The sequence below is a fragment of the Bremia lactucae genome, linkage group LG2 (genome assembly GCF_004359215.1).
Source record: "Bremia lactucae strain SF5 linkage group LG2, whole genome shotgun sequence".
Classification (NCBI taxonomy): Eukaryota; Oomycota; class Peronosporomycetes; order Peronosporales; family Peronosporaceae; genus Bremia; species Bremia lactucae.
Window position 1 is genome coordinate 4,529,563 of NC_090611.1, and position 20,547 is coordinate 4,550,109.

The following is a 20,547-nucleotide window of genomic DNA, read 5'->3' on the forward strand; positions in this document are numbered from 1 at the left end:
AATCTCTGCAGTACCAGCAGACCATCCGAACAGCAAAGGTGACAGGGGCCTTAATTGCTGCGGCTGTTCGAGCCTGTGATGCGAAGGATCGCGTCGAGCGGAGTTTTAAGGCTACACGACTTACCGCAGCTGATTGCGTCCTTAGCCCTCCCCCGACATCTCTACCAACTTTCCAAGAATTGACTCAACGCATTAGCGAAGAGTACCAACAGGCGCCACCACGCTTACAAAGGCTGATGGACGAGACTTTAGCAGAAATAGGGGCGAGTGGCAATGCAGCAGCTGTTTTAGACCCGTTGTTCGCCGTGGTCGTGGCAGACTTGTGGGGTCCTCCGGGATGAGAAAGGCTTCGCAGGGACGCTCTGTGAGTCGCGACTTGTCACTTCTCGAGCATACCAAAATTTCAGAGGCGGATAGTGGTAAAAGAAACAACTCTGGTGGCGCATTAGATACCGGTGTATCTGTCCGTGGAAGGACACGGGCGTGACCTACTTGCCAGCGTTGCTTCCAGGTTGGTCACACCAGGGCCAGTCATAGGCGCCTCCTCCGTCCATCTAATCACTGAATGAAGAATAAAGGACTGAAAGCTCTGGTATGGTAAACGGCGACTTCTACTGGTAAAGTCTTTGAGTGATGAGCACACTGCAAGGTATTAAACATGAATATTAATGCTTTCCTCTTGGAATTGTGCTAAAGCCTATTCGTAGTGCACCCTTGTTTCTTGCGGGAGGAAGCAGAAGAATACAGTAAACGTTTGGTTGGTAGTAGTTGAGAAAACGCAGTGAAAGAGCGGCATTTTATGCTTGTTTGTCTTGTAAGTTGAATCCATTACAAAGATCCGATTTGCACTCCACTGTGCAACTGTGGTTGTGACTGTGGGCTCAACGAACAAGGTGAGAAAATCTGATTCTCATCTCACTTCATTTCCCACTTTTACCGCCGAGTTTGTCAGACAGTCCAGTGAAGTCTCAAGAGGCAATCGCCCTCCAAGATTTTTCTTGTGTCGCAGAAGCTGTTTGCATCATAAAGATCTTGCAAAGTAGCACAGCTGTTTTATTTGCAATGCACGCAAAATGTTCTGCGGCGCAACATCTGCGAGGTCTTGTTGCGCAAACAGAGGCAACTTTTGGCGGAGTACTTTGCTCTTTACTCGAGGATGTGCTGCTACGTCGGTAGGTCCGTGGTTATGTCCTGGCTCCATGATTTTCAAGCTCCAAGTATCTAACTCGGTAACTTGTCGAATGCCTGCTCAATCCCGCGCTACCTTTACTCTGAAGGGGGAATGCTTCTCCTAGATTTTTGCGCAGGCCTTGCACCATGGCCCTCATACCGGTATACTCCATGGTGCTAGCAGCCGAACAGCACGCTATTCATTGGTTTCTTTCCCCATTTCCAAACCTTATTGAGCGGATCGTGCAGACATCGTACTTTTTGATTTCAGCGTGAGCCTCAAAGGCTTCTTTTACCGTTGCAATTGACGGGTACGTGTTTTCGGCTGGAGGAGCAAGAGACATGGCGAAAGAAGTTTGTACGACAGGTGCGGGCTCATATCTCTCAACCTCGCTAAGAAAATAAACAATTTAAGTTTTGCTACAATTTTGTATGTTATTTTTTTGTCACCGTGTGGTCGACTCTCCAAAATCCTTACTATAAAATTTACGGAACATTTGAGCTCCGGTGGGGATAATATCTCCCTTAATATATTATCTAAAAGGTAGATTATATCTGGAGAATATTACTCTACATAGTAATATTCCAGAAGCTAATCCATTGGTATATATAGGCCATTTTATCTACTTGCTCCGCGGTCTAGTCAGCACTGGACACGCGTAAAGAGATAGATAGATAAGACTTTATAACATGTTTTGTATTAGTATATAATTAACTTGGTAGTAAATAGATAAAAACAGAAGAACTTAATTATATTAAACACAGTTTACTTTTAACCCTCTTTATAGCAGAGTTTTAAGAAGAGTCTCCCTCTGCACGTACCAGTATACGTTAAGTGACGTGACGCACCACTCGCACTGAAGCAGTGCCAAGTGGGCATGTACTGAAGCAGTACAAGTCGGCAGTGCCCCGTTACAGAAACTGTATAAATGTAAATATGTTCCTACGTGTTGCAATCGTCTTAAGTGACTAATATGATAATCAAACGATGTGTTACGACTCATTGCTTGCCTAACTTCACGCGTCTAGTTGCGATTGGCGAGATTGATTTAGACTTCAATCTACCAATGAACAAAAATGTCGCATTGTTGTTGCAATATTACCATGCACGGTAATACTCAAAATATAAAGTAGTACTTATAAGTGGATTACTTTATTTATTCCTCTTGTAGAAATTTATGTTTATGTGACGGGGCATCATAGTGCCTTCGGGAATGAGGAGTCTTTGAACGACTCCTATCTAGGACGTCGTGTAAAAGATAGCTTTCAAGCGCGTCAGGTGTGCGAGTTATTTTTCGGATCTGAAAGCATTTCTTTCGAACGATGTAACGGGGTGTATTGTTACATGGCATACAACAAAAATACTCTTAAAGGTTGTTCATTAATAAAAAATATCTAAAAGGTAGATAATTTTTAAAAAAATATTAGTTTACATAATAATTTTCGGAAAGCTTATTGTTTGGTAGATATATGCCAGTATATCTACTTGCTCCGCGGTCCAGTCAGCACTGGACGCGCGCAAAGAGGAGACAAATAAGACTTTACTACATGTTTTGTATTAGTGTTTAATTAAGTTAGTTGTAAATAGGTAGAAACAGAAGAACTGAATTATATTAAATACAATTTACTTTGATTCTCTATAAAGCAAATGTTTTCAAGAGAGCCTTTCTATACACGTACTAGTGTACGTGAAGTGACGTGTGGCATCACTTGCACTAGAGTAGCGCAAGTGGACTTGTACTGAAGCAGTACAAGTCGGCATTGCCCCGTTACACCGGTAGCACTTTGTAGTCCGTCCAAGGACCACAATTATATCATCTAATATGTACATGTTAGATGTAAATGTAAGAAAGCATCAAGTTTTGCGTGATAGCTACTCCCTTTCTAAGTGACATAGAAAATGAGTGCGGTCGAACGAATGAGTTCGACCGTAGGAAACGATGCCATCTTGGCCATGCTGTCCGCTTTGGACAGAGATGCCATCCATTCAGCCATTGCCAAGTTCAAACAACATGAACTTGACGAGGATAAGGTACCCTTCTTCATAAAAGAAGCTCTCTACAGGCAGATCTGTTGAGGTTACAATAGGTACAGACCCCTGTACCTGGGATGACGCACACGCGTCGTCCCGGGACCTAGAAAATTGACATCTCTGAGTATAGGAGAGTCAAAGAAGACTCCCTCTTAAGATAGTTCGTCGAGTTGGACGATGCCATAAAGGCTCGTAACATTATCGACGAGCAAATGCAAGTCGCATTTGCTTAGTCAAATTTGGCAGGTCGTGCCAAATCTTGGGCACTAGGCCTTAAGTTGCGCGACTCATATGTATTTGGCTCGCTAGATGCTTTTAAAGCCCGGCTCAAACAGACGTTTGAACCGCTTAGCGCTGAGTTCAGAGCTCGATCAGAGCTACTGAAACTCAAGCAAGGCAAAGCGTGATCTTCACGCTGATGCCCAGCATATACAACCCTTAGCAAGTTGTATCACGAACAACTTAGTTCATGAACACACGTTGATTACGGTGGTCATGCAAGGTCTTACAGATGGTCCCGTACCCGTAAAGACCCATCTGTTCCGTTTGAAACTGAATCCGCTTAATTATTGTTGCGGAATAGGAGGACTTAAGTTTGAGCCAGGCTCAATCTTGTTCATCATCGTATCGTCCTCCGAGACGACAAGAACTTGAAGGTCCAAACCCTATTGACCTTCCTTATGTCGAAAGCGAAGGACCTCGAATCCGAGCAATAAGCGATTCCAGAGATGTAATCGCTGTCAAAAGTTGGGTCACTACGCTCATGAGTGTAGTGCCCCACACTCAGGGGTACTGAACGTAATTATGGATAGAATGCCAACGAGGGTATCGGTCGCGGGTCCGACGTTGTTGCGAGACTGCAACAGCGAGGCAGACCGCCAAAAAACGGTCGGGGTTAAAAGGGATGCAATGCACTCCAGCAATCTCAAGAGAATTTGCAAATCTCTTGACGAAAGTTGCTCCAGACACACAGTTAATATGTGTCTCTGCATCTGGTGATGAGAAATCTCTCATCACCTTGAAGCAAAAGCGAGACATGAATTGTCACTTGGAGCCTAGTGGACTATGAGGCGTCGAATAACTTTATTCGTCGCCAGTCGTTAGAGGGTCGTAAGCTCGAATATGTTGAGCGCAACATCTCTCTAACGAGGATGACGGTTCGTCTGGCGACAGGCGCATCGATAGCAGCGATGAAATGCGTAGAGAGGTGTCAATACAGGTTAAAAGATTCACAGTATTATAATGATTTCAATCGTACTGGATTTGGATAAAAAGTTTGATGTCACCCTAGATTTACCTTGACTAAGAAATAATGAGCCAAGAATCGGCTCGCAGCATCGATCCGTAAAGATCCCTGCCACTTGTGTATCGGATGGCCATCTGATGAACGTCTTGGAGCGTCCACAAGCGTGTGGATGTACTACGAGTGAGTGCTATGGCCTTACTTGTGGTACGGTCGTTTGTACGACTGCACAAGATCACAGTGTGATGACTAATCTCACTGTGAAGTCAGCTATCGGTGGCTGTGCGAATGTACAGGCAGCACCGAAGGTCCACCAATCGAATGGATCGATACATGAATGTACACCTAGCGGGCGATATCCAAGGAAGATACCGGTTGTCCAAAAGGGACAACACGATGATCCTAGGTCGAGTAGAAATCGACCATAGAGGACCCGACTGTGATGGGCGCAATCACAGTCGAAAGACGTTGAGGAAATAAGTCCCCACGTACTTAAAATGAAACCTCCTCAGCTCCTCAACAATGCTGACTAGACTTCAGCATCCCGAGGGATCGATCCCTCGGCAGCCTGTGGATAAACCCCAGGAAGAAACCGAGACATTGAATGTCTTGGTTAATGACGGGTCAAGAGGAGGCGCTTATACTCTTGATCTGTATGCGCGTCCGAAGCTAGCTTCGGAGATAATTCGATTACCAACCCTAGATTTTTTTTTAAAAGGTTCTTGAGATATCTGCATAGTGGTAGAATCAAGCAGATCTGCGTACTCGTCACAGAGAAGGAATACGAAACCGATATTCGGTCAGCGGTAATTTTTGCAGAGATCGAACGGGTTCTTAGCAGCTCATCAATCGACGAAAGTGTCCTCGATGTGAAGACTCGGATCGAGAGTTATACTAACTCAATACTGGGAGTGACTTAAGACAAATCCTTTTTACAAAGCTTTGATTGAATTAAGGGCTGTATTCCCTGACGCAGTTCCATGCGACTTACCTAAGGATAAAGGCACTCGACATGAGATCGAGCTCAAACCGGGCTCGAAGTACTGTTTCATGAATCAGTGGCAACTACCTTGTGAACAAGAACTTGCGTACGACAAATTCTTCATCGATCGATTAAAAGCGGGCCATATAAGGGAGTTAACTTCCCCACATAGCTCTCCGACCTTCTGTGAGCGAAAGGTTACAGGAGGGTGGCCGATAGTGCACGCATTCGATAAAATGAATGCTACAACGGTACCGGCTCAAACACCGATACCTGGAAAAGACGTCATAGATCGTATGTCTAAGAGTACCATCTTTTCGTCTATGGATTGATGGATGGATTTATCAGATCCTTATGCTTGAACGGGATATCCCATACACAGCAGTGAGCACTCCCAGCGGGATGTTTTAAGAATGGCTACCATCTTGCTGAATATGTCTACAAAAACAAGGATTCCGTTGTTGTTGTGATCGTCTTCGGGAAATCCGAAAACGAAGTCCATAGAACGAACAGCCAAGATTCTGCCGGAAGTGGTGGAGTTTGGAGAGGTGCACGGGATGAAGTGCTAGACTTCATCCGTTGACATACCTCGCAAGCACGAATGTACTTGCGCGCGAACTGATACTGGCGGAACTAGTAAAAGTCGCGACTTACTTTGAGATACGTTTTGTTCACGTCCACAATGCGCACTTGTCGGTGTATCGTGACACTCATACATGATGCGCAAGCTCAAATCAGTGTGAGTTGGGACGACGACACGTGGAGTGTCGCCGGCAGTGGCTCTGTTGTACAGTAAGCCGTTGTGTGTAGTGTATCGATCGTAAGACGATCTATATAAAACCGGCAAGCCTTCAAAGATTAATTGGACGGATTCATCAGATGATCCATTAAACGCAGAAGGTCTTTATCTTCTGTGAAGGCTTTCTTGATGACATCAAACAATGTTGACGACGCCACACTTGTAATAAGTGTTGCAAACAGTAATTTTAGTTTCACTGTTGGAGTGCGCAGCCGGCTCAGAATAGGGTCGGTGCGATAACGCATCAGCGACGACATTAAGTCGTTCTGGTTTATATTCCAGAAAGAAACTATACTCCGCAAAGAATAATAGCCACCTCGCGACACAGTCCGAGAGGTGTGGGCTGTTTACGGCCGTGCGTAATATCGCATGGTTCGTATATGCGATGAACGGTATATCTCCGAGGAGATTGACCCACTCCTTGCTGCAGTACAAGAGTCAATCACGGCTCCGGGCTGTGCCCGTATCTTTATTGACACGGTATTTGGACTCTACGGTGTACTCCGTGAACTGGTCTCAGAGATCCACGGTTAATGGCGAAGTTTTGGCCATTCGTGTATCCGATCTCTCGGAACACGGCTGACTATGTCAACTTCGGATCATCCAGAGACAGATGCTCTGACGGAACATGAAAATCGCGTCTCGAAGAGATACTACAAGGTTGCGTCCAATCGTATCCGAATTGGAGCGCGATTTTTCCGATGGTCGAATTCGCCATCAACAATTCGCTGCATGCGTCTACAACGCGTACACCGTTCTTCGTGAATGGTTTACGCTATCCACGCATACCCACCCAATTATAGGGATTCTATAGTTTAAGGGGAAAGGTCTCGCACGAGCAAACCCATTTCTGGCTCATGCATATCACGCATTAAAGTTGACAACGATGCGAGTGATGCTGATGTCAAAGCAATCGACATCGAAGATGAGAAAGATCTCATGGCAGTGCGCACAAAGCGCATTGGAAAAGATTAAACAAATGAGTCAGCAGAGAAATTTTTATCTGGCTCGAGAATCAGTAGTCCGTTTCGTACAGGATTTCATTGCTAACGCAGTGACCGTTAGAAACGGAACGCAGACAAACATGGAAGAGCAACTGTTCTTCCATTTAAAATGAATGATCTAGCCCTACTGTCTACGGTAGCTTATATAAGCATGTAGTCACGAATGTAGGTAGAAGTAAACTACTACCCAAGTTCATTGGGCCATTCCATGTTCTGCATCGCAGAAGCAATGCGTACGCAATAGAATCGCCACGAAGGATGCGAACGTATCCTACATTTTACGTTGGTCGGCTCCACCTCTACTATCCGTACGCGGTGTCTTCCGCGAACGGATCTGACCCCCCCTTTCAAGAATCCCCAAAAGATTCCTGTGATCTCGAACTAGACTATAATGTTGAGTCTGGAGATTCTCATGCCGAATCCGAAGTTCCTCGAAATTGCGACGAGCTGACGGTAGCTCGTCACGAAGAGCGTGATACTTTGAATACGCACTTATCGAACGGTCTTTCAACCGTTCGATACGGTGAGTCTCCACCGTCTGTTCCAAGGAGGACGCTTTCCGCGCTCGTATTCAAGACCCTCCTCCAACACATGGTATTAGCGGTCGAGTTTTTCGATATTCGATTCTTGATCCGAAACACAGGTCGAATCTTATTTTCCGTCCTCCGCCACAACCATTGATGGGTTACCACAGTGGTCAACATTTCCTTGTGGAACGCATCGTAAACCACCGTGATATGAAGGGGCAGCGAACGAGTTATCTCTTCGCTAACGCGATTATTCACCTTCACATGACAGCTGGGAGCCTCGTTCCTAGCCTATTCTGAGGTTGATAGCCTCGTCCATCAGTCTGACGAGACCCATCCGATGGATCAGAAGGTCCATCGAAAAACACGCGTCCCTGGCGCTTGTAAATCAAGTGCAAAACATTAATCGCATCGCGCATCTCGATAGAGATGCGAGCCCTTCTCCAGGGCGGAGAAAGGGATTACATATTTCCTTCGCTCGTTTCGTGTTGTCGACACAACACGAACAGGGATCACCCCACGTTCGACTATGAATGCGAGTTGGACGATATGGCCGACTCGGGGAGAGCAGAACAGTCACCTGAACGTCGCCAGGCGGCTGACTAAAAGACTTCGAATACGGGGGCTCAATCTGGTAGTCATGCTTATGGCGTTCGCTATAAAATGTTTGGTTTCGACGATGAGGATGATGCCTCATCGCCATCACCGTCTCCCGCATCGTCACCCGCACATAATTCTGTGCGTGGTGATGACGATTGCGTAAGCCATCGTAAAAAAGTTCTTGTGGTACCATGCTTCCATGAGTACCACTCAGGGAAGCGTGGACAAAATGTATATCTTGCCCTTGAAAAAAGCCGTGGCTTTGCCCGAGCGGCTAGTTGGTAGCTTGTCTGGGGAGACTGCTTCTCACGATAAATATCATTTATTTATTGCGAAAAGGCTACATGGCCTTGATCCCAGCGCGAAAAACTTTCGCGCTGAAGAAGATTTTTATCGATGCTTTTCTTAAGGATCGATGGTATAGTGGCAACAACAAGCGAGATAAAATCTCGCTGATGAAAGCCTGAAGTGCCTTCATTCGCACTGTCAAAGACATTGGACGCGACGCCTGGCTTCAAAGACTTAACGCGAGTCGCGTTAAGTTTAAGTAAAGAACTCTAACCGGTGCAAGGTATAATTTCATCGGCTGGGACGTGAGGCAGGACTTCCATGCCTCATGCCAAAGAGGGGTCACACTTACGTGTGACTCACCACATACACCCGCAACATTTAGCGTTGCGGGAGAAGATTAGACTACGGAAGACGAAGTGTCTGCCGCAAGAGACAATAATGCGTCGCCCGCGGCTGAATGTACCGCAGCCGAAGGTTTCGCACTATTCGCTGACCACATGAATTCGTTTACCATGCGATAGAATTGAAATGATGGTTCTGACCAATCAACATCGTTTTCACTTAAGTGGTCTTTTAGTGACCATTCTATTTAATGACATTCAGAGTGATTGTCGTTGAGGGAAAGGTAATGTAACGGGGTGTGTTGTTACATGAACTTAACACTTAAAGGTTGTTCATTAATATATTATTTAAAAGGTAGATTAAATTTGGAGAATATTACTTTACAAAAGGAATATTCGGAAAGCTTACCCATAGGAAGATATAAGCTATTAGATCTACATGCTCCGCGGTCCAGTCAGCACTGGACGCGCGCAAAGAGAGAGACAGATAAGACTTTATTACATGTTTTGTATTAGTGTATAGTTAAGATAGTAGTAAATAGATAGAAACAGAAGAACTGAATAACATTAAATACATTTACTTTGATTCTCTATGAAGCAAGTGTTTTAAAGAGAGCCTTCCTCTGCACGTACTAGTGTACGTGAAGTGAGGTGTGGCACCACTTGCACTCAAGCAGTGGAAGTGGACTTTTACTGAAGCAGTACGAGTCGGCAGTGCCCCAGTACAAAAGATGTTTGCAACATTCATGCCACCAGAACGAAAAAATCAGACCTGATTGCATTTTCCTTCTCCATGTTGAGAAATGCCTGACTTGTCGGCGTACGCAAAAGATACCGTATGAGTAGTGGGGAAATAATTCGTGAAGTTACAATCTCGGAAGCCTTGTGCGGATAGATCGCTTATATTCTTACGAGTGGTGCCTGCTCTTATTACGAGAATATTTTTATTTTCAATCCAAATTGAAGGTATGTTATTGTGAAGGCACTGATCGCGATATACCTCTAGCGAGTATAAAAGTGCAGTTCATGACAAAGAGTTACTTGCTATGAAGTATGCTCTCGTCAAATTAAGCGTTTGTCTGCTAGGCTTTAAGCCGTTCGTGATATATACAGATCACGCGTCACGACAGCTTGCTATAAGCCGACGGCCGAGAGGACAGAAGCCACTCCCATGGAGTTGGGCAATGCAGACGTTGTCTGCTTTAAATGCGGCAAGCGCGGCCATATGATGGTTTTAGATTTATATGAACCGTTTCTACTAAATTAATACTCTCACACCATTTTTATCAAATAAAAAATATTTTTTAATTCGCAAACTAAATTTAATAAAGCTTCATATTTGGCGACATTTGTGCTGCTACATATCGCCAAGCACTTTCCAAGAGGGACTTGGTGCTTGGCTCATACAGAGTCAATCTTAGAGCTTATGGAAGTTTCTAGTGCAGTAAAGCCTAATTTCATGCCGTAGAGGGGACGGAAGGTAATGCCGAGCGAATAGGTGATTTTAATGTCAGTGCCGTATGCAGCAACTATTTTAACAACTATTGAATGAAGAGTACTGTTGAATGTCGGTCTCGTGGTGTCTCCGAACAAATATCTTTGATCCGTACAGTCGCAACAATGCTACGGACGACCTAGATCGCCCAAGCGGCGCCTCTAGACCCTATTCTATACCTACTTGTTATAGAATGAACGTCAAATCATGACCTTTATGCCTTGCAAGGAGGGAAAGGGCGAGTTGTTAGAAGTCACTTGACTTTTTGTTAGTTGTTTGGTGCGTCTCAAGGAAGAGACACGTGCGACTTTTTGTTCCGATGGACAAGAGGACTCTTAGAAAAACCTGGACGGGAAGTAGGCATCGATTAGACAAACAACGTTAATATAAATTCAAATTATCATGACCAATCTGCGCAACAAATCCAGTTTCCTACAGATAATGAGCCTAATTTCGGCAACCTTGTAGCAAGTATAACAAATTTACACTTAAAAAAAGCCATCCCGCTCTCACGCTCTTGCGATGAAGACGAAATATCAGGCCCCAAAGTATTAGGAACGAAGATGTAACTGTGCTCGCGTTGCTGCAAAGATATATATCTGATATCTACGTGCTCAACCCAAGGGTGACTATTGCTGTAACGCGGCACCCTTTGCTAGTACTTTCAACAGTACTAGACAACATACACTGCTCATAGTAACGGTGAAGTGGCTCGGTTACTTCACGTACACGACGTGCAGAGGAAGATTACTGGTAGCTAAGTAGTCTTAGCTACCAAAGGTTAAATCTAAGGCCTTTAAAATATAAAAAGGTTGTATCGAAATACTAAGCTCCTACGTAACGATCTTTTATCTACTACTGACTTTATTTTATTAATAACAAACTATCTATGGCGCCTCTTTGCGCACCACACAATCGTGTCTTGTGACAATTGGCGCGGTTGATTTAACATAAATCAACCAATCGATAGAACTAATGTCTTATTGGATTAGTATTACCAAATTTGGTGGTATTGGAACTATTAAGTCAAATAATTATTAAAGACGATCATTTGTACTTCTTTGCTTATTTCCTTTCATAAAACATAATATTAATGATTACTCTATAAGGAAATAATACATAAGTAACGGGATACTTCGTTACAGTTGTCTTATGTGAATATAATTTGCCAGATAAGATAAGGTACTCAGTGCTACATTCTGCTTACAGACTGGTACTAACGTGATGCTAGATTAGTTTACAGATATTAGATTTCACGATGAATGACAGCCGTATCGTGGTTTGTAAGAATATGTAAATTATGTTGTCGCTATATAGGATTGCTTGGTCTGTAATAGCTACATACTCTTTTCATTGTTAAATATAACGGGGTGTCCCGTTATTTAAGTATTATATTCTCTAGGAAAATTAATGAATATAATATCCTATGAGAGGAAATAAATAAAGAGTATAAATGATTATCTTAATTAATTTTAACGTAAATAATTACAAGATTACCAAATATGGTAATATTGATGAAATAAGACATTAGCGCTATTGGTTGGTTGATTCAAGTCTAAGGTAACCCCTTCAATCGTTATAAGACACGATTGTCTAGTGCGAGGGGTTTAAAGCTGACTAATACTGATCAGTACTAGTGAAAGGTTTCCGTTACACCTGGTAGCACCTTCGTAGTTCGTTCAACGACCTACTACGTTCCATCCAACATGGACATGTTGGATGAAGAAGGAGGGAGCTTTCCAGCCCTCAAGAAGGATATCACGCCAATGCGTGAAAATTTATTCATTTAAGTGACCTTGAATGGAGAGCGATCGAACGAATGAGTTCGGACGTAGGCGGGCCAGCCGTTGGCGCTATGCTGTACACTCTGGGAAGGGACGAACGGCATGCGACCATAGCCGAGTTCATACAATATAAACTCGACGGGGCCCGAGATAATATAGCATTTCTTTACCAGCAAGGGTCTTACACGCCAAAGAGTTGAGAGAACAGGGTGATCAACAATTGGAACTGTTGGGACAGCGGTAAGTGAATGCTGCTGATGAGCCGACACTTCCGCATCGACCAGAAAGCTGTATGATAGAAATCTTCAAATTTAAGGCAGTCGAAGGCGACTACCTTGAGTCGCTCTACCAAGCGATCTATATAGCGGGAGAGAAGGACTTCAGCTTAAAACATGCTTTTGTCCACTTGGGTGCATAGTATCCACCGAGACGACAAGAAAATGGAGTTCCAGAACCCATAGACTTTCCGTATGTAAAGAGCGAGAATCCTCGCTCTTCAATTTACAAACGATTACAAAATGTAATCGTTGTCAAAAGACAAGCCATACGCCTATGAGTGTAGTGCCTCACGACCAGTGCCTAAAAACATTGAGTGATAAGACCTCTCGCTAGGAACTGCGAAGAACGCGGATCCGACGCTGTTGCGAAATCACAACGGCAAGGTCGATTGTCATCAACGGTCGCGGTCAGTAGGTGCGGGGCGCCCTACTGATCTAGGAATGTCAAAAGAATTTGCAGGCCTTTTAACGAAAGTTGCTCCTCAAACACAACACTGTTTGTGTAAGTGCCCCCAGGGGATGAGGTTAATCTCATCACCCTGAAAATTATAGTGGCAAATAAATTGCCACTAAAGTCCCTTGTTGATTGTGGAGCGTCCAATAATTTTATTAGACGCTAATCGCTAGAAGATCGCAGACTCAAATTTATCAAGTGCGATCTCCTTCTAACGAGGATGACAGTGCGCCTAGCAACAGGTGCATTTGAAACAGTAAAGAAACGTGTAGTTGGTATCCAATACATTTTAAAGGGTAAACAGTACGATGATGATTTCATCGTACTTGATTTGGATGACAAATTTGATGCAATCCTAAGCGTCCCTTGGCTCAGAACGTATGCGTACTGATGAACGTCTTGGAGCGTCCACAAACGTGTGGAAGTTCCAAGAGTGAGTGAGGTGGCCTCCCTCGTGGATCGGCCGTGACCTCAGTGTAAATACCCAACACATTGTGGAATTAGATCCCGACGGCTGTGCACAAGCACAGGCAGCGTGGACTGCTGCTCGTCGTCCACAATAGACGTAAGATATCTCAAGCTGGAGTTATTTCACGAGCTCCACGTTGCACCATCGAGTGGGCGTCTGGACCGTGAAAATGCATTCTTACGACTGCCAGATAGAATTTGGTGGCCCACCTGTATTGGTGGGTGGCCAACTTTAAATGCTGCTGCGAACAGAGTCAGCGCATGAAGCCTGAAGTGCGCCATTGGAGCCGCAGCCGATTCCAACTGAAAGCTTCATGTTTGGAATGCTGCCTGACCACAAGGGTCGAACGAGGCTCGTTGTCTTTGTAGACAGACTAGGCAAAATAGTATATTAACGACTATGTACCACCACGATCTTAAGCGAGGAGACAGCTCTCTTTTTCCTAGATCACGTATATGTACTACACGAGATGCCTAAGTCCATACTATCCGACCAGGATCCGCGTTTTAAGTCAAGTTATTTCGGCTTCATGTGTCTGAGCTGCTGGAAAGCAAGCTCCACATGCCAACAATTAATCCTTCCGAGACCGATGGCCAAAGCGAACGTGCTAATCGGTTCGTGGCGAATGTGACTCTTAAGGAATCGAGCAAGCAATTGCCTTTGTGGAGTTCACTATCAATAACAGTGTCCATGTCAGTACGAGTGAGACACCGTTCTATATTAGCGGACTGCGTCATCCTCGGACGCCAGTCTCGTTTGTGAGCAGCCAGAGTCTCAGTGAAGGAGGGCCCCTCACTACTCTTGGTGCGATTGTGAAAGAGGGACACAATTTGAACTTGCCCTGGTGACCCTGCCAGTCAAGTAGTGGTCAGGACACCTAAATGTGCAGTGCGAAGTCACGTCAAGAAATGTTTGTGCTCCTAGACTATAATGACGTTTCGTCATTTACAACTTCTTCCTATGACCGACCTCTCGGTGGCGTCATAGGCGAGTTTGATGCCAACTGTTTAAGCGAGGATCGACGCTTTGTAAATGAGCGATTAGCCATCACACGAAAAGTGCATGACGCTATGGCAAACGCACAGGACAAGCAAAAACATATGCGGACCAACATGGTTGCAGAAACAGTGAGCTTTAGAGCGAAGGAGAAAGTTCTATTTACTACAGCTACACTTACGTAAAAAGGCAGTTCTGTATTATCTGCTGGTAGTTCGAAACTACTGCTGCGTTCCATCGGGCCATTCTCGGTGGTCGAGGAGGTTGGAGACCTGAATGATAGGCTCACCCTCTTGCCGTATATGAAGACACACTTCGTCTCTTACCTGGGTCATCTTAAACGGAATGCTGACACCATGGCGCGCTCGAGAAATGACGAAACTAGTTCAATCCAAATGAGGTCATTCGGATGGATGTGCATATGTAGTCAATAGCCACCTTTATGACGGCGAGCTTTGTGAGACCGACTGGACACGATCATGTGTCGTGGGTTGAGCTATATGTTCAGGCTCCTCTGCGTCAGATGGATGACCTGATCGACAGATGTTGGGTTTATACCCAATTAAAAGAAGCTGCCTTTTCATGGGCAGTGCTCTCGTTAATAATCCTGAGCCAGTTGGCGCAGACGCCGATCCAGTTTCCTTGCTGACGTGAGGCAAGTTTGCCTTAGTAACGTCAGACGTCTCCGTGTTTAGAGCAATGGGTGAAGTGTGGATGGGCATTAAAGAGCCATTTCCCTTCCCCATGAGCTCGCTGACGTCATCACCACTTTGTAGTGCTGGCAGAGGTGTCATCTCATTATAGTTGCCGTTGGTCGACGGATCTACATTTTCACTTTTAAGCGAAAAAAATCAGTTTCTATTTGACAGCGGGACAACAGAGGTAGCTGTCAGCGTTGCAACCGTGACACTAGGCGGCGACGGCGTATTATCGTGGCGTGTACGCTTTATGTTGTGACTTTACACACGACCCACCAGATTTTCCACTTCTAACTGGCATGAGCAGCGCCATGTTATGCCACCCTAAATGGTGCTCTCACTGGTCGCTTACGGAGTGCATGAGAGAGGACTGTAGCGGTGCGTCGAGGACGGCTCGCTGTCCCTTGCTCCCCCCGTTGACGATGATCACAAAATGTAAACTCCTTCTTAATGAGACCGTGGTGTGACGGACTAACGCTCTTATGTTAACAACACTTTACGGGGAGATCATTAACTTCGTATGAAGCCAATTGAATCGTCACTCAGTTGAGGTCCGCATAGTGACACACCCTTGTGTATGTAATCCAAACAGGTGCATTCACACTAAAAGGAAGGTCGTCTGACGTCATCTGCGAGCTGAGCAATTTAGAACAATTGCGCTCGCCATACTGGATGCGCATCTACAGAGATGGCGTCCAACCAGTGGGCAAAAGGTTTTGTATTAATTCTATTAAATATAAATGAGTCTTGAGATTACTTTCTAGTGTACGGTGCGCACGAGAAGACGGGAAACCGATTCCGTGACGTCACCTGTCTAAAAGCACAAGTTATTTGGGTGATATTTCTTAGGCCCACCAACTACCTCGCTCCACGTGAGGAAAGACGGATACCCGCTTCGAAGATGCGTGCGTCGTAATGCGAGGTCACTATAGAAGCGCCCGTCTATAAATATCGAAAGAACAAAAGTACACAGTCTACATCGTGCTTAACATATATGTAGTCAGCCTTTTTAAATTAATCAAAAAGAAGGATGAGTAGTAATGCTTTGCACAATCCCCCGTGTCATAAGGCTGTTTGACCTCGTATATTGGTTTACTTGTAATTTTCTAGTGCTGAGCTTCAGTATTTACCAAAAGCTTTGTAACGTGCTGACCAATATTTCGGGCTAAGCCCTTGTCGTGGTCGCCACTTCAAAAGCTTTGTAATTTGATTATGTCCTGCATCTATGGGCAAAATGCGTGTATGTTCCCGGCTGGCAAAGGAAGGCGGCTCGAGAATACACGCAATGGCATGCACGCAAAGTACAGGCACAGCTGCGCTGTTAAAGCACATTAATTAGCGACTGCAGTGGAAAAGTTCGTTGCACCTTATTGTTATTTTGCATCTTCTAAAGCATTATGCAATAGTTTAGGTCATTAACGTTATATCTGGTGAAACAGCTCCGCCTACGGAGATGCCCTAATGTTAGAGACACACGCTATATTCATATCTTGAAAATGCTTAGTATTTTGCAAACAAAAAAGAAAATGGCCAGCTTAAGAAATGGTATCCTCATTTTTTTTATGTGGCTTCCATATACTCCTTCACTTCTTTGAACTAGATGCGGATGGTCGACAGCCTACCCGCTTCAATGTTAAGATATAACTACATGGGCTTGGTATTTGCTACAGGCATCAATGTTAGCCGTATCTTACAAGAAATTCAAACTTTCAATACTCTGACGATTGCATCTTCTTTTGACGAATCCATCAATCAAGAGAGATGCTCACTGGAAAACTACGCGCCCAAAATGGTGTTAACGGCCCTCCTAAGAGGTAAATTGTTGGAAATTTGTCTGATATGGTCCACGCAATGATGGACAACCTCGGTCATGGGCGACTGCCCGCCGCTACGACGTCATCAGACGACCGTGCTGTGGATGCTGTGTATGGTGATTGCAGCTTGAGTGACACGAAGGCCTATTAAAGCACATGATAAAAATCAGTAACGACTTCACATTTGTATTAAAATAAAGAGTCTGGGGCTTTATAATTTAAGAGCCCAGCAACGCATGTCGTTCCTGAGCGCGCCGAGCGCGCACAAGATATACCAGACGACCTCAACCAGGTCAACTAACCGAAACAAAAAAGAAGCTGCGCAGGAGGGAGAGATAGCTAGAGTAATGTGAACTGAAAAATACTCGAAGCATTGACAGCCATGCAAAAACGCATGGCTCGCCTTGAGCTATCATAGCTTAAGCGACAAGGGGACAAGCGCACGCAGTGCGCTCATGACTCCGGTGTTTTCTAGTCGGCGTGCAGTAGAAGCTTTGGGTCATCGAGCATGGAGATGGATGCCCTACTGCACACTCCCCCACCTGTGAGGCTCCAGTACCAAAGATACCGCATTTCCAGAGCTCTATGCACAGACAGCATCAGGAGTTGCCTCAAGATTAGACACGCGAGCGCCTTCACTGCCAAACGCCCCGCCAGGTTACAACTTACGACATATGGTTGGCGTTGGTTTATTTGATGAAAAAGACCTCTACGAGGGGCTAGGCCTAGGATTGCTGGACTGGGATCATTGTTTTGCTCCACAGCTCGTGCTGGCTTATGTGGCTTGTAGTTTCGACTGGTCGGAAGAACTCAAGCTGACATCTTGGGACAGTACCTGAGTGGCACCGCGGAGCTGTAATATCACAAGCAACTCGAGACCTGGTGGTAAAAGCAGCCGACGCTGCAAGACGTCATGGAACGTCTGCACCAGACATTATGAGCGACTATTGCTCAAAATCAAGCTACCAAGCTCCTAACTGACCCCCAAAAAAGGTAAACCTAGGATGACATCAAATTTGTCATCCAAATCCAGTACGATAAAATCGTCATCGTACGATCTTGACCCGAGCATTTTCTGTACCTAGTTGCTGTGGACGACACGGCGGGCGGTGCAGTAGCGTTGGTGCTTTTTGAAATTTTGTACGCATCTGTTGATCTTCACCTCGCTCTTACGGCTAAATACAATAAAAACGGTGTGACGATTTGCCCTCACCGAGGAACTAGCACCTTTCGTACAGGCGATTGAAACTGATGTGCGCGGTATACAGGCTAAGGAAAAGGCTTTCGTGCGACATGTTGGGGCCACACCGCACGAAAAGATACTCGGATTGGCTACTACTGCCACACGGTTGTACATATTGATGTGATTCTCGTGCAAAGAAGACCAAGGGTAAAGAGGATGGTCACGAACTTGGCATCCGTATGACTCTTGCTGTGGCGCTCGATTTCCCATAAGTCCGCCATTTTGCGCGCGCTTGTGAGCCTACAATAATACAACATAGCCGAAAAGGAGTGTTATAAAATCTTCTGAAGTGGTCTGAAAAAACAATGGATAACCTCTCATTGTTTTGTTGCTGGTGTCGTAGAATCGATATCAAAAGGCTTAGGGTAGTACAACGAGACAAACTAAGGACCAAATTAAATGACAAATCACTTTTAAATTTCTTCGATTAAGCGTCTCCATCTCATATCGCCCTTGGATGCCGCCACGAGACATAAGGAAACGTGCAATTTGAAATTAAAAAAAAATATAAGTTCTATTTGCTAGTATAACTAGCTGCAGTCAACTGTGTTTGCCTTTACTATATGAGGCAATTGGAGAGTAAATATGAATCAATGAATTATCTCCTTAATGGAAGCGATGGGTCAAATGAATGCAGTCAGTCTTTTTTTATCTTATAGCTCCGGCGGCAAAAAAAAATGCTATAAAGCAGTGGAAAGTATAAAGTAGCCGAACAATCCTTGCTAGAATTGAATTTTATGAGCGTAACAATAGCCTGATTTATTAGGGGGATCCACAGCTGGGTCATAAGGAAATTCATGCTAATAGGTGACCATATTCTATACAAGTCATAATAATTTAAAAAACAAATTCGTATTAAATGTCTCAGGTTCACCTCACGTCAGAAACGTAAAATCTGTCGAAAGAATGTGGCAGACGAAAAGATAAGCCACACCAGGTTGGCTTCTCGAACAAATAAGCGGTTCAACCTCCCTAATGAAATCACACCCAGGATACAGTCACCAACATCCTAAAAAAGAGTGACATATTTGAGGCTATGGTCTAACGTAGCTCAGTGCCAAACGGGTTCGAATTGTCCAACACCCTGCTGTGGAGGAAGCTATCCCCGTTGCATTTTAGGTCCTTCAGTGCTATAGTCGTGGAGAGGCTCTGACTGGGATCTCATTAAGATGAAACCCAAGGCCTATGCACAGAGCTTTAAGTTCCAGATGATGCAATTGAATTTTCTGCTAGCTGACTCCACAAGTTCCAGCAGCGACACCAGCTACGTTCTTCTCGGATTTAAGGTGAGAGTGGTTCTGCCGACAATGAAGCAATTAAAGTTGCTCAGCCTGGTCTGCTGACCACAATCGCCAAGTACAGTCTCTGTGATGTCTTTAATATGGATGGAACGGTAAGCAAGATTTGTAGCTTTCTTTTGGAGTTATACATGGATGACAAATTTAGAACCATTACTCAGGCCTCTTTTACAATATGTGTCCCGATAAAACAATTCCGCAACAGTAACTTGAGGGTTTGAAAAAAGAAGGTTTGAGAGATGTTCCACTGTCGTAATTTTTATACTATTTCCTATAGTAACTGTCATTCTTTAGACACGCTTTACTCTCGCCTAAACAGCAAATGTGAACGGATCAGAGAAGCTTCCTCCCTTTTTCATCGAGCATACTAGGAAACCGCGTGCTATTCAAATGAAAGACTGGTACTCAACTGGTATTCAGCCGTCGAAACAACAAAAGGCCTGGATGACAAGAAACTAACATGTAGGTTTGTTCTGATTCATGCAAAACTCAGAAACCTTTGGTTTGTGTTTTTATCACCTGTTGCCTTACGGAAATATAAGCGCGGGATCCTTCTCCTCATTAAAATGCCATCTTCCACACTAAAGAGGGCCTTCAACTTAATCATATCAATGTTCTCCTCATTCCGCCCAATGCAACATTTAAAATTCGGCCCATGGATGCTGTAGGCGGGCACGTCGTAATGCGGCCACGCTCTACTTAGGCACACACCCTAGCACAGCGAGGAAGCGGTTATACCTGCTTCTCTTGCGTGCAGTGAGGTAGTTGTGGTGGGCGCGTTAGTGACCTCACCCAACACACTAAGAGCTCTGGTTAAGTGTTGTCACGGGAGCGGTAATCCGTCTCCTCGTGCGCACTTACCAAGTAGGAAGTAGTTTTCAGACTGATTTATATTTAATAGAATTAAATACAAATACCTATTTTTACCAATTAAAATGGTATATCTATAGATATCATTTAATATGTATTGCGAGCGTATCTTTATAGATACCTCGCGTAACGGATGATGCTAGCCGTCATCACGGATGA